Source organism: Delphinapterus leucas, chromosome 3 (genome assembly GCF_059928025.1).
Source record: "Delphinapterus leucas isolate spDelLeu-1000000601 "Yukka" chromosome 3, BTC_Dleu_Yukka2, whole genome shotgun sequence".
Taxonomy (NCBI): Eukaryota; Metazoa; Chordata; class Mammalia; order Artiodactyla; family Monodontidae; genus Delphinapterus; species Delphinapterus leucas.
Genome location: NC_143131.1, coordinates 21,312,411 through 21,325,759, shown reverse-complemented (window position 1 = coordinate 21,325,759; position 13,349 = coordinate 21,312,411).

The following is a 13,349-nucleotide window of genomic DNA, read 5'->3' as shown; positions in this document are numbered from 1 at the left end:
GTGAGCCCTGGCTATCAGCTCACACCCCAGAGATGGGCATGAAATGCTAATCCTGCTGCCACTTCTACCAAGAATCCAGTGTGCAAGCACAGGTCACTACCTGCACCCGCCCTGCCCCAGGAGCCTATGCAGCACACTCCTGCCAGGGTCCTGAGATCCAGGAACAACTTCCCGTGGAGAACACATGGCGTGCCTCAGGCTGTTGCAATGTCATGCTGGCCTCTGCCACTGCAGGCTTTCCCTGAATTTCAATTATGACTCTCATACCCCTCCCTCTCCCTGGGCTGAGCAAGCAAGAGACACCTAATCAGCCGCTCCTTTAACCCCATCCTGTCTGGGTGGGGAACAGATGCCTAAGGGCGACCTACATGCAGAGGTGGGGTCAAAACCAAAGCTGAAACCCAGGAGCTGTGTGAACAAATAAGAGAAAGGGAAATTTCTCCGTGCAGCCTCAGGAGCAGAGGATTAAATCCCCACAATCAATTTGATGAACCTAGAATAATTGGAATGCCTGAATAAACAATGAATGTTCCCAAAATTGAGGTGGTAGCCTCTGAGAGCACCTGTAGAATTGGGGTTTGCTGTCTGCAACGGATTTGTTTCTAATTTTTATGTTTATCTTAGATTTAGTGCTTGTTATCATTTGTGGATTTGTTTATCTGTTTGGTTGCCCTCTTTATTTTATTTTATTTTTTTTTCCTTTTTTTGCTTCCTTTTCTTCTGAACCGTGTGGCTGACAGGGTCTTGGTATTCCAGCCAGATATCAGGCCTGAGCCTCCAAGGTAGGAGAGCCAAGACCACCAGAGACCTCCCGGCCCCATGTAATATCAATCGGCAAGACCTCTCCCAGAGATCTCCATCTCAACACTAAGACTCAGCTCCAACCAATGGCCAGCAAGCTCCACAGCTGGATGCCCCATGCCAAACAACTAGCAAGAAAGGAACACAACCTCACCCATTATCAGAGAGGCTGCCTAAAATCATAGGCAGACAGATGAAGGAGCAAGGTAAAACACCACAAGACCAAACAAATGAAGATGAAATAGGCAGTCAACCTGAAAAAGAATTCAGAGTAATGATAGTAAAGATGATCCAAAATCTTGGAAATAGAATGGAGAAAATATAAGAAATGCTTAACAATGATGTAGAGAACTAAACAGCAAGCAAACAATGATGAACAACACAATAAATGAAATTAAAATTCTCTAGAAGGAATCAATAGCAGAATAACTGAGGCAAAAGAATGGATAAGTGACCTGGAAAATAAAATAGTGGATATAACTACTGCAGAGCAGAATAAAGAAAAAAGAATGAAAAGAATTGAGGACAGTCTCAGAGACCTCTGGGACAACATTTAACACATCAACATTCGAATTAGAGGGGTCCCAGAAGTTGAAGAGAAAAAGAAACGGTCTAAGAAAATATTTGAAGAGATTATAGTTGAAAACTTCCCTAACATACAAAAGGAAATAGTCAGTCAAGTACAGGAAGCACAAAGAGCCCCATACAGGATAAATCCAAGGAGAAACATGCCAAAACACATACTAATCAAACTATCAAAAATTAAATTCACTGAAAAAAAATTAAAAACAGCAGGGGAAAAGCAACAAATAACATACAAGGGAATCCCCATAAGGTTAACAGCTGATCTTTTAGCCAAAACTCTGCAAGCCAGAAGGGACTGGCAGGACACATTTAAAGTGATGAAAGGGAAAAACCTACAACCAAGATTACTCTACCCAGCAAGGTTCTCATTCAGATTTGATGGAGAAATTAAAACCTTTACAGACAAGCAGAAGTTAAGAGAATTCAGCACCACCAAACCAGCTTTACAACAAATGCTAAAGGAACTTCTCTAGGTAGGAAAAACAAGAGAAGGAAAAGATCTACAATAACTAACACAAAACAATTGAGAAAATGGTAATAGGAACATACATATCAATAATTACCTTAAATATAAATGTATTAAATGCTCAAACCAAAAGACATAGACTGGCTGAATGGATACAAAAACAAGACCCGTATATATGCTGTCTACAAGAGACCCACCCACTTCAGACCTAGGGACACATACAGACTTAAAGTGAGGGGATGGAAAAAGATATTCCATGTAAATGGAAACCAAAAGAAAGCTGGAGTAGCAATTCTCATATCAGACAAAATAGACTTTAAAATAAAGACTATTACAGGAGACAACGAAGGACACTACATAATTATCAACAGCTCAACCCAAGAAGAAGGTATAACAATTCTAAATATATATGCACCCAACATAGGAGCACCCCTATACATAAGGCAAATGCTAACAGCCATATAAGGAAAGAACAACAGTAACACAATAATACTAGGGGACTTTAACACGCCACTTTCACCAATGGATAGATCATCCAAAATGAAAATAAATAAGGAAACACAAGCTTTAAATGACACATTAGACTAGATGGACTTAATTGATATTTATAGGACATTCCATCCAAAAACAACAAAATACAATTTCTTCTCCAGTGCTCATGGAACATTCTCCAGGATAGATAATATCTTGGGTCACAAATCAAGCCTTGGTAAATTTAAGAAAATTGAAATCATATCAAGTGTATTTTCCAACCACAATGCTATGAGACTAGATATCAATTACAGGAAAAAAACTAAAAAGTACAAACACATGGAGGCTAAACAATATGCTATTAATAACCAAGCAATCACTGAAGAAATCAAAGAGGAAATCAAAAGATACCAGAAACAAATGACAATGAAAACATGATGACCCAAAACCTATGGGATGCAGCAAAAGCAGTTCTAAGAGGAAATTTTATAGCAATACAATCCTACCTCAATAGACAAGAAACATCTCAAGTACACAACCTAACCTTACACCTAAAGCAATGAAGGAAAGAAGAACAAAAAAAACCCAAAGTTAGCAGAAGGAAAGAAATCATAAAGATCAGATCAGAAATAAATGAAAAACAAATGAAGGAAACAGTAGTAAATATCAATAAAACTAAAAGTTCTTTGAGAAAATAAACAAAATTGATAAACCATCAGCCAGATTCATCAAGAAAAACGGGAGAAGACACTAATCAATAGAATTAGAAATGGAAAAGGAGAAGTAACAACTGACATGGCAGAAATAAAAAGGATCATGAGAGATTACTACAGGCAACTATATGCCACTGAAATGGACAACCTGGAAGAAATGGACGAATTCTTAGAAAACTACAACCTTCTGAAATGGAACCAGGAAGAAATAGAAAATATAAAGAGACCAATAGCAACAAGTGAAATTGAGACTGGGATTAAAGATCTTCCAACAAACAAAAGCCCAGGACCAGATGGCTTCACAGGTGAATTCTATCAAACATTTAGAGAAGAGCTAACACCTATACTTTTCAAACTTTTCTAAAGTATAGCAGAGGGAGAAACACTCCGAAACTCATTCTACGAGGCCACCATCACCCTGATACCAAAACTACACGAAGATGTCACAAAACTAGAAAACTACAGACCAATATCACTGATGAACATAGGTGCAAAAATCCTCAACAGAATACTAGAAACAGAATCCATCAACATATTAAAAGGATCATACACCATGATCAGGTGAGGTTTATCCCAGGAATGCCGTGATTCTTCAATATACACAAATCAATCAATGTGATACACCATATTAACAAACTGAAGGAAAAAAAACATATCATCATCTCAGTAGATACAGAAAAAGCTTTTGACAAAATTCAACAACCATTTATGATAAAAACTCTCCAGAAAGTAGGCATAGAGGGAACCTACCTCAACATAATAAAGGTCATATATGACAGACCCACAGTCAACATTGTTCTCAATGGTGAAAAACTGAAACCATTTCCTCTAAGATCAGGAACAAGAAAAGGCTGCCCACTCTCAGCACTATTATTCAACATAGTTTTGAAAGTTTTAGCCACAGCAATTAGAGAGGGAAAATAAATAAAAGGAATCCAAATCGGAAAGGAAGTAAAACTGTCACTGTTTGCAGATGACATGATAGTCTACATAGAGAATCCTAAAGATGCTACCATAAAAATACTAGAGCTAGTCAATGAATTTGGTATGGTAGCAGGATACAAAATTAATGCACAGAAATCTCTTGCATTCCTAAACGAAATATCTGAAAGAGAAATTAAGGAAACATTCCCATTTACCATTCCAACAAAATGAATAAAATACCTAGAAATAAACCTAACTAAGGAGTCAAAAAACCTATGCAGAAAACTATAAGACAGTGATGAAAAAAATTAAAGACGATAGAAACAGATGGAGAGATATACTATTTTCTTGGATTGGAAGAATCAACATTGTGAAAATGACTGTATTACCCATAGCAATCTACAGATTCAATGCAATCCCTATCAAAATACCAATGGCATTTTTCACAGAACTAGAACAAAAAAATTCACAATTTGTATGGAAACACAAAAGACCCAAACTAGCCAAAACAATTTTGAGAAAGCAAAATGGAGCTGGAGGAGTCAGTCTCCCTGGCTTGAGACTATACTACAAAGCTACAGTAATCAAGACAGTATGGTACTGTCATAGAAACAGAAATATAGATCAATGGAACAATATAGAAAGCCCAGCGATAAACCCATGCACATATGGTCATCTTATCTTTGATAAAGGAGGCAAGAATATACAATGGAGAAAAGATGGCCTCTTCAATAAATGGTGCTGGGAAAACTGGACAGCTACATGTAAAAGAATGAAATTAGAACACTCCCTCACACCATACACAAAAATAAATTCAAAATGGATTAGAGACCAAAGACCTAAATTAAGGCCAGACACTATAAAACTCTTAGAGGAAAACATAGGCAGAACACTCTATAACACAAATCACAGCAAGATTGTTTTTGACCCACCTCCTAGAGTAATGGAATTAAAAACAAAAATAAACAAATGGGATCTAATGAAACTTAAAAGCTTTAGCACAACAAAGGAAACCTTAAATAAGACATGAAGACAACCCTCAGAATGGGAGAAAATATTCACAAATGAAGCAATTGACAAAGGATTAATCTTCTAAATATACAAGCAGCTCACGCAGCTCAATATCAAAAATACAAACCACCCAATCCAAAATTGGGCAGAATACCTAAATAGACATTTCTCCAAAGAAGATATACAGCTTGCCAATAAACACATGAAAGGATGCTCAACACTAATCATTAGAGGAATGCAAATCAAAACCACAATGAGGTATCACCTCACACATTATCAGAGTGGCCATCATCAAAAAATCTACAAACAATAAATGCTGGAGAGGGTGTGGGGAAAACGGAACCCTCTTGCACTGTTGGTGAGAATGTATATTGATACAGCCACTATGGAGAACAGTATGCAGGTTCCTTAAAAAATATATGACCCAGCAATTCCACTACTGGGCATATACCCTGAGAAATACATAATTCAAAGAGAGACAGTTTGATCCATTAAAATTAAATGGAGTCAAGGCTTGAGAATCCCCTGAGCAGACAAAACCATTTAAACCATGTAAGAAAACTAAATCTAGCTTATTTCATGAACTTAAGAAAAAGTTAACTTGGGTTATTTCTTGTAAATGCTTCCAGTAATCATAAAAGAAATGTGTCATCTTTCAAAAAATGATATAAGATAATCAGTTAACCAAGCATACGCTATCTGGAAACCCCCATTGTAATAATCAATCATTGTGAAAGTTAAAATTTCCTAATTTTTACTTTAATGTAAAAATGTTATGTCATTCCTCTGAGCTTCCCATTAGTTTTGGGTTTAAATGCCCCAGTTTGTGAACTGTTCTTCCATGCACAATAAACTCTTAATAAATACTATTTTATTGATCTAGTGGTTTTAATTTTGCTGTTTCTAGATTTTTGACTTTTTGTACTGGCATTTGTAACTCATTTATATTTTTAGTTTTATGTATTTAAAATAATCGCCCTTTTTTCCTTATGCGTCAGGAGTTAGAACAGAGCAAACAGGGTGGGGGGAGTTTGTTGCTATTTCACAATGTCTGGGGCCTTGGCTGGGAAGGCTCGAAGAAGTCATGCTCAAATCTCCTGGAGGCTTCCTCATTCATATGTCTGGCATTTGGACTGAATGGTCCAAAGCCTGCTACACTCAGCTGAGATTGTCAAACAGAGCCCTGGATAAATGTGGCCTTTTCTTACATCTTTATCCTCTCACTGCATTGCAGCTGGGTTCTGAGTATCACATAAAGGAGTGATCTTAGAGCAAGTGTTCCAAGAGGGCCAGGGAGAAGCTTCACGAATTTTACTGACCAAGATGAAAAGTCACATGTCATCACATTCTCTTGGACATAGGCAATATGGCAAGTTTGGATTCAAGGGAATGAGATTAGGCTTTTTTTCTTAAGGGGGGGGTGACATGTTCTAGAAGAGCATGTGAATAAGAGATACTGACGTGGCCCTCAGTGGAACTTCACACAACCTCACACAAGCTTTATTATTATTTTTTTTAATTTATACCATTTAGGACCACCTGAATTGATATGTATTTATTGTTTATATGCTTAATTTCTTTCTCTATACAATTAAAACATAAGCTTCATATAAGTAAGGAAGTGTCTGTTATACTAAAGAAAACAAATAATGCTCCTCATTGCTGGAGGTAACTAATTCAGGATCTTTGAGTACCATACATATAACCAAAAAATCCTGAGTGCAGGAGCCTAATTCTCCACGTCTGTCATTCATTCCAGGCACACAGTGGAGAGGCTTAGCCTAATAAGAGGTTGAGTAGTTTAGCTATCACAGGCATACTTTAACATGTACACATCAACCATCTGCTGAGTACAGTAAGAGAGGAAATGCATGCATACATAAAAGTTTAGCTTTAGTTTGAATTTTGTCTTCATCCTTTTTTTTTTTTTTTTTTTGCGGTACGCGGGCCTCTCACTGTTTTGGCCTCTCCCATTGCAGAGCACAGGCTCAGGACGTGCAGGCTCAGCGGCCATGGCTCACGGGCCCAGCCGCTCTGCGGCATGTGGGATCTTCCCGGACCGGGGCATGAATCCGTGTCCCCTGCATTGGCAGGTGGACTCTCAACCACTGCGCCATCAGGGAAGCCCTTCATCATTCTTTTGAAAGTACTTTAACTATGATTTATATATATATATATATATGATATGTGTAATGATCTATATATTTATATGTATATGAATGTTTATACATATATTTGTATGTGGATGTATCAGCTCTGTGATAGGCATTTTGCTACATGCTATCTATACAATAGTGAAAAGACAGACTTTGTTGCTGCCATCTTGGAGATTATATTCAAGTGAAGAATATACATATTAAATAGGTAATCACAAATATAGTGTTGGAGAAGAGGGCTACCTGGTGTTTTAAGTGAACATAGCAATAAGAAATAATCTATATACTGCTAATTCCATTGTCTTATCTTTAAATTTCACACTGGTCTTAATGGTAACAACTGACTATAAGCTTTGTGAAACTATTGAGTGTGTCTATCTTACTTTTTCTTCAGTAACTAGCATTGTGCCTGGTACACAGACACATCTCCATTAGTATTTGTTAAATTAAGGACAATATGACTACTCTCTACTTCTCAAAACTCCCTTATTCCTAGGCCTATTTTTAAATTGATAAATTCCATTTTTAGGGTAGCTTTAGGTTTATAGATTTATTGAGTGGAAAGTACAGAGTTCTCATATATCCCCAGACCCCCCTGCACAAACACACAGGCGTATGCACACACACACAGAGTTTCTACTATTATTAACTTTTTGCATTAGTGTGGTGTATTTGTTGCAGTTGATGAGTCAATATGACACATTATTACTAAGTAAACCTTTAGTTTATATTGGAGCTTCCTCTTTGTGCAGTATGTTCTATGACTTTGATGAATGTATAATGACATGTATCCACCATTATAGTATTACACAGAATAGTTTCACTGCCCTGAAAATCCCCCATTCTTTACCTATTAATTCATATCTTCACTGCCTTCCATTCCTACCAAATCCTGGCAACAATTGATCTTTTTGTTATTACCGTAGTTTTGACTTTTCCAGATTGTCATGTAATTGGAATTGTACTAATGTTTTTTTCAGATTGGCGTCTTTCACTTAGCAAAATGCATTTAATGTTCCTCCATGTCTTCTCCCGGCTTGATATCTCATTTCATTTTATTGCTGTATAATATTCCACTGTGTGGATATACCATAGTTTATTTATCCACTCATCTATCAAAGAATATTTTGGTTGCTTCCAAGTTCCTCAGATTATTTTTCAACTTACTTTTCTAGTTATTCATCTAGTACTTTTTTATTAGCTTTCTTCGTGGTATCACTGTTTCTACCAGCAATTTACAGGTCTAGGAACAGTGCACTTAGCTAGGGACACTTGCAATATTCTAAATATCATCTCTTGATATTTAAAGCAATTCCATGGGATTCACATATCATCCAGTTGTCTGTGCATAATTTTTCTTCACAACTCTTGAACTTCTAAGGTTTCAAATAAACATTTTCAGCACTTTTCTGCATATATGAGCCTGGGGTTATTTTTCCAATTATATAAAACTTAAAATACACATCATGCTGATATTTTTCTGAGAATTGTCTAGAAGTCTTCAAGTTTCATTAATGGGTAATGGTTTTCCTGTTCCTCAGTTTGTAAGACTCACCATGTCATTGATGTCTCTTGCTATCTCCCTACCTATTTTCAATATTCATATCTCTGCTATTGGTAAGTTTCAGGAATCTAGCTCCACATACTGTACTAGCTATTGATAGTATTTATTTTATATGTTTATGAGTCAGTTTTTCCCACAAAATTCAAAATTTTTCAAAGTCAGGAAGTATAACTACATTAAAAGTTCTGGTACAGACTAGACATGTAACAAATGCTTAATTACTTGATAAAAATATTTGCAAATTCTTAAACTGTATTTTACCCTAAAATAAATATAATGAATTTGCTAAACTGATTTGTTTTGATGAGGTGCAGTTCCATCCTCAGTGTTCAGTGGTGTCATTTGTGGATTCTCACTGAAACTTGTTCCCAAATGCCCTATTAACAATTAATCTAATTTTCAAGTTATCTAATAAAAACTAATAATGCATTTTGTTGATTTTATTAAATAATGATATTTAAATTAACTTAATTGTAAACAACAGCTTAAGGGAGAAGAGAGATAGATTGATAGTTTATACTGATATAACACTGAGTTCCACGAAGGAAGGAAGGGAGGAAGGGAGGGAGGGAGGGAGGGAGGGAGGGAGGGAGGAAGAAAGAAAGGAAGGAAGGAAGGAAGGAAGGGAGAAAGGAAGGGGAGGGGAGAGGAGGAGAAGAGAGGAAGAAGGAAGAAAAAGAAAGAGAAAGTCAATATAAGAGCTATTAAATTTTATCAGACTTTTCCTTACCCTAACTTTTAAAAGCAGATGAAGGTTGAGAAAGTAGAAACAAGCTTGCCAGCATAATAAAATTTGGCAGATAATTCTATTTTCTGACAAGTTTATTTCAGGATGATGGTGCCAAGAACAACTATCAGTTAGGCCCACCACCCTGTCAGACTAATCAGGAAGAATCTGTCATTTTCCCCGCGCTTAGTTTATTTCATATCCTCAAACAGGCCTGTAGCCTGACTTTAGTATTTTTAAGGCTGTCCTTTTAAGTTTAATATTCTAATAAGGGTGAACATTGTCATTCAGACACTTTGCCATCCAATGTCATGCTAGGAAAACTGGTATGTTTCGCTAGGATAGTCATAATGGTCTCACTCAAAATGTGACTACCTTATTTTTAATTTCTTATAAATCTCACTCTGTGAGATCATTTTAAAGTAGCATTAGTTAAAACTGTTTCATATTTTAATATTATGGTAATTTAGTAAGTGTTATTTTACAAAGGCAAGTATTTACATGCTTATTAACAGAAAAAGTTAAAAGCCTACTCTGTTAAAGTCTTTAGCAGGAGACAAAATTTCTTTTACAAAGTCTTCTGCAATTGAAATTTGTATGTTCCAATGATGTTGAGGTATCTGAAAGGAATGTAGTATGAAAGCAAAGTAAGATGTTTGTGGAATAAACAGACTGCTGGGCTTTTTTCCACGTTTCAAAAGCAAAAGTTATGTTTTATAATGATCTATCTTTATATTTTGAAATAGAGTAATCACAAAAATATAAAATGTAGAGTTTATGAAATAGTAACATATCAGTATGCTAAATATAATGAAAAATATTATGTTTTGTTATATTATGTGACATCTATATCTTAGGTGGACTTTGTGACCTCCCAGATATAGCACCACAAAGCAGTAACCAGTGTACTGAGTTAAGTATTAACTGTTTTTTTACATTTTGAAATAGCATACTACCATCTATCTCTACATCCATAAGCTATCAAATTGTGTATATTTGCCTATTAACATTTTTAAAAGTTATTTTATAAGAATGTATACTGAAACCTAAATACTAATATTCTAAATAATTTTATGTAACCTTGTGAAATTAACCAGTGTTTTTAACTTAGATGTGTGATTGTTGAACAGAGATCCCCCTAAACAAACTATGCAGGTATGTTAATTTATATATTGCTGTTCACATTTTTCTCCATGCTTCCATGTAGCTTTATTTCTCTGTAATAAAACTCATACTGTTTGACTTTTAGCTGCTTGAGTCCTTGTTGATTGATTCCTCAAAAATTGTCAGTTCCTTGAGCTGCAAAATCATGGTTTATGTAATATTTATATACATGTAGTTAACAGTTATTAAGCTAATATTAATATGTGCCTGATGCTGTTTTCTATGCTTCATGCATTTTTTTTACAGTATTAAAAAGAACAATATTTATTTACATTCCATTTACTTTCAAAAGGATGAGGAAGCTGGGGAAAATATATTGATACTTATAAAGGAAGTAGTCTCATTTTACTTAACCCATTTGTGTTTTTCATGAAACAACAAAAATTTGACTTAGAATCACAGGGCTAATGAGACCAAAAGAATTTATCCAGTTCAGTTTTCCATCTTTAGCCAAGACAAATTATACCACTGCAGGCAGATGAAAATCTACTTCACTTACAAGTAAACACCAACTAATACATACATCATAAAAGAACTAGCTTTCATAAAATCTGTCATAGCACCCAACAGACCTGCAATAAAAGACACAGCCATTGTAATAAAGAACATTAAGAATCTTTGTGCAACAGTGAAAAACAATTTATACAGCAGAAATTACAATTGGCTATTAGGTCAATAGCATCAGAGTAACAGTACCCAGTGTCGTTCTTATTCAAACATATACACTATTTTTCAGTCTTGGTTATCACAAAGACATCAGTAACTAGGATGTACACACAAATATTTTATAAACACCATAGGAAACAACAAATTAAAAAAATGAAAATACCCTTACATTTTGTAACAAATTAAAAACATTAACTTTACCACTATATATTTGTCTCATTATTTTTAATTGGTTTGTACACTTTAAAAACAGCATTGAGTTTTATAAAAATACTGATCATGTCTCAACATTTTTTTAAGTCAGGAAATCTTTATAATTCAGTAGTCTGTGGTTTACGTGCTTGTTTCTTCCACCACCATAGTCCTCTAACCACCTATTTACTCAAAAAAGACAGCAACAACAGAGGCTTTTAACAGCTATGCAAGTATTACATCCGAAAACTTCTAGTTCTTTGAAATGGTTGGAAGGGGTTTTTTAGTGCCCACATCAGCAGCTGTGATTTTGCTTTAGGTTTTTCAGGAAACGGAAGCGCTTCACTTTCTGGTGTAGGAAATCATTCTTGGTAGACTTCAGGATAGGACTTTTGAAACTGCTTCAATTTTTTCTTCTTTACTGGAGAGTTTGGCATCTGTGATGACTTCCTCCAACAATGCTGCCAGAGGTTCCTGAGAGCCGTATACTCTTTGGTATTCAAATTCCTCTGGGCTAATTTGACGCAAAATGATAGAGCAGACAAAGTGATATCCATATCAGCTCCTGGGTATTTTATCTGCTAGTGTTGGAGGGTCTCCTGCAGAGGCGGGGGTGGCTGTGGCTCACCGTGCAGACAAGGACACTGGCAGCAGAAGTTCTGGGACGTGCTCCTTGGCGTGAGCCCTCCCAGAGTCTGCCGTTAACCCCACCAAAGAGCCGGGGAAGGCTCCAGTGTTGGGTTGCCTCCACTTCATGCATTTTTAAAGCATTTCATTCTGGAGGAAAAAAAAAAACCAAAACAACCTCTGAGATACTTAATATTTTGTCCATATTTTTCAGGTAAGAAAACTGAGACAGAAAGATGTTATATAACTTGCCTGAGGTTAAACAGGATTCCAACCCGAGGACACCGATCCAAACCCTATGTCACAAGCTCCAAAACTTTCTTGGTTCGCAACACTTTTAGTGCACTGCTCCTTTGCTAAAGAAATACCTAAGAATTCCAATTTTTTAGCTCTTAAGTCCAAAAACCTTAACAAGTATTTATGTCTTAACAGCTTAGCAGTCATTTGAAATAGCAATACACATAAGTTGAAAGAAGAAAAGAATGTTTTCATTTCTGTCTTCAATAACCATCATTATTTACCAATGGGATGTGTGCATTTGTTGGGCACTATATAACTTGGAATCAGATCGGACTCCACCACCCTGATTTTCAGTTTTACCCTGATTTTCATTCAGTATTTGCTTTTTATCATGGCAACTATAAAAACCTAGCTTCACAAGCATGACATCATCGAAAGTGTGTAGCATAATCAAATATTAAACTTCTGAACTCCTTCAAGCTCGTATTTTGTGCAGTGGGTGACAGATGTTCAGTATCTCTTTGTCTCCCTTGAAACTTTAAAATGTCCTGCCGGGCCCCTGCGAGTTGCCTACAGTGCTGTGTCCTGCGTCAGCACACAGCTTGGGAACTGCTACCTTGTGCTCTTTAGTCTGTGATCATCCTGGGCAGAGGCCTAGGACCTAATTCAGCGCACATTTTATGAAATCATTCTCATGTGCATGTCAAAAATCTACCATTTCAATGATACAAAACTGCCATTAATTTTTTAAAAATTCTCTTTTATCTTAATCTTTCATATTAAAATTAAATTTATTTTTATCTTAAAGAAAATATGAATTTAAACTTTTTTTAGAATTTAAGAACCGTGTGGTTTTCAACAATGGCTTGAACTTCATTGAGCCAGTTATTTACACACGGGGGTAATAAGAGCTTTAGTGGATTAAATGAGTCCATGCACTTAAATTGCTTAACCCTCAGTAAAACATATCATAAGCGCACATGTGATATCTTTCTTCCTTTTCATAACTTTTCTCATTTTCCTCCCCCCCCCCTTGCAGTTG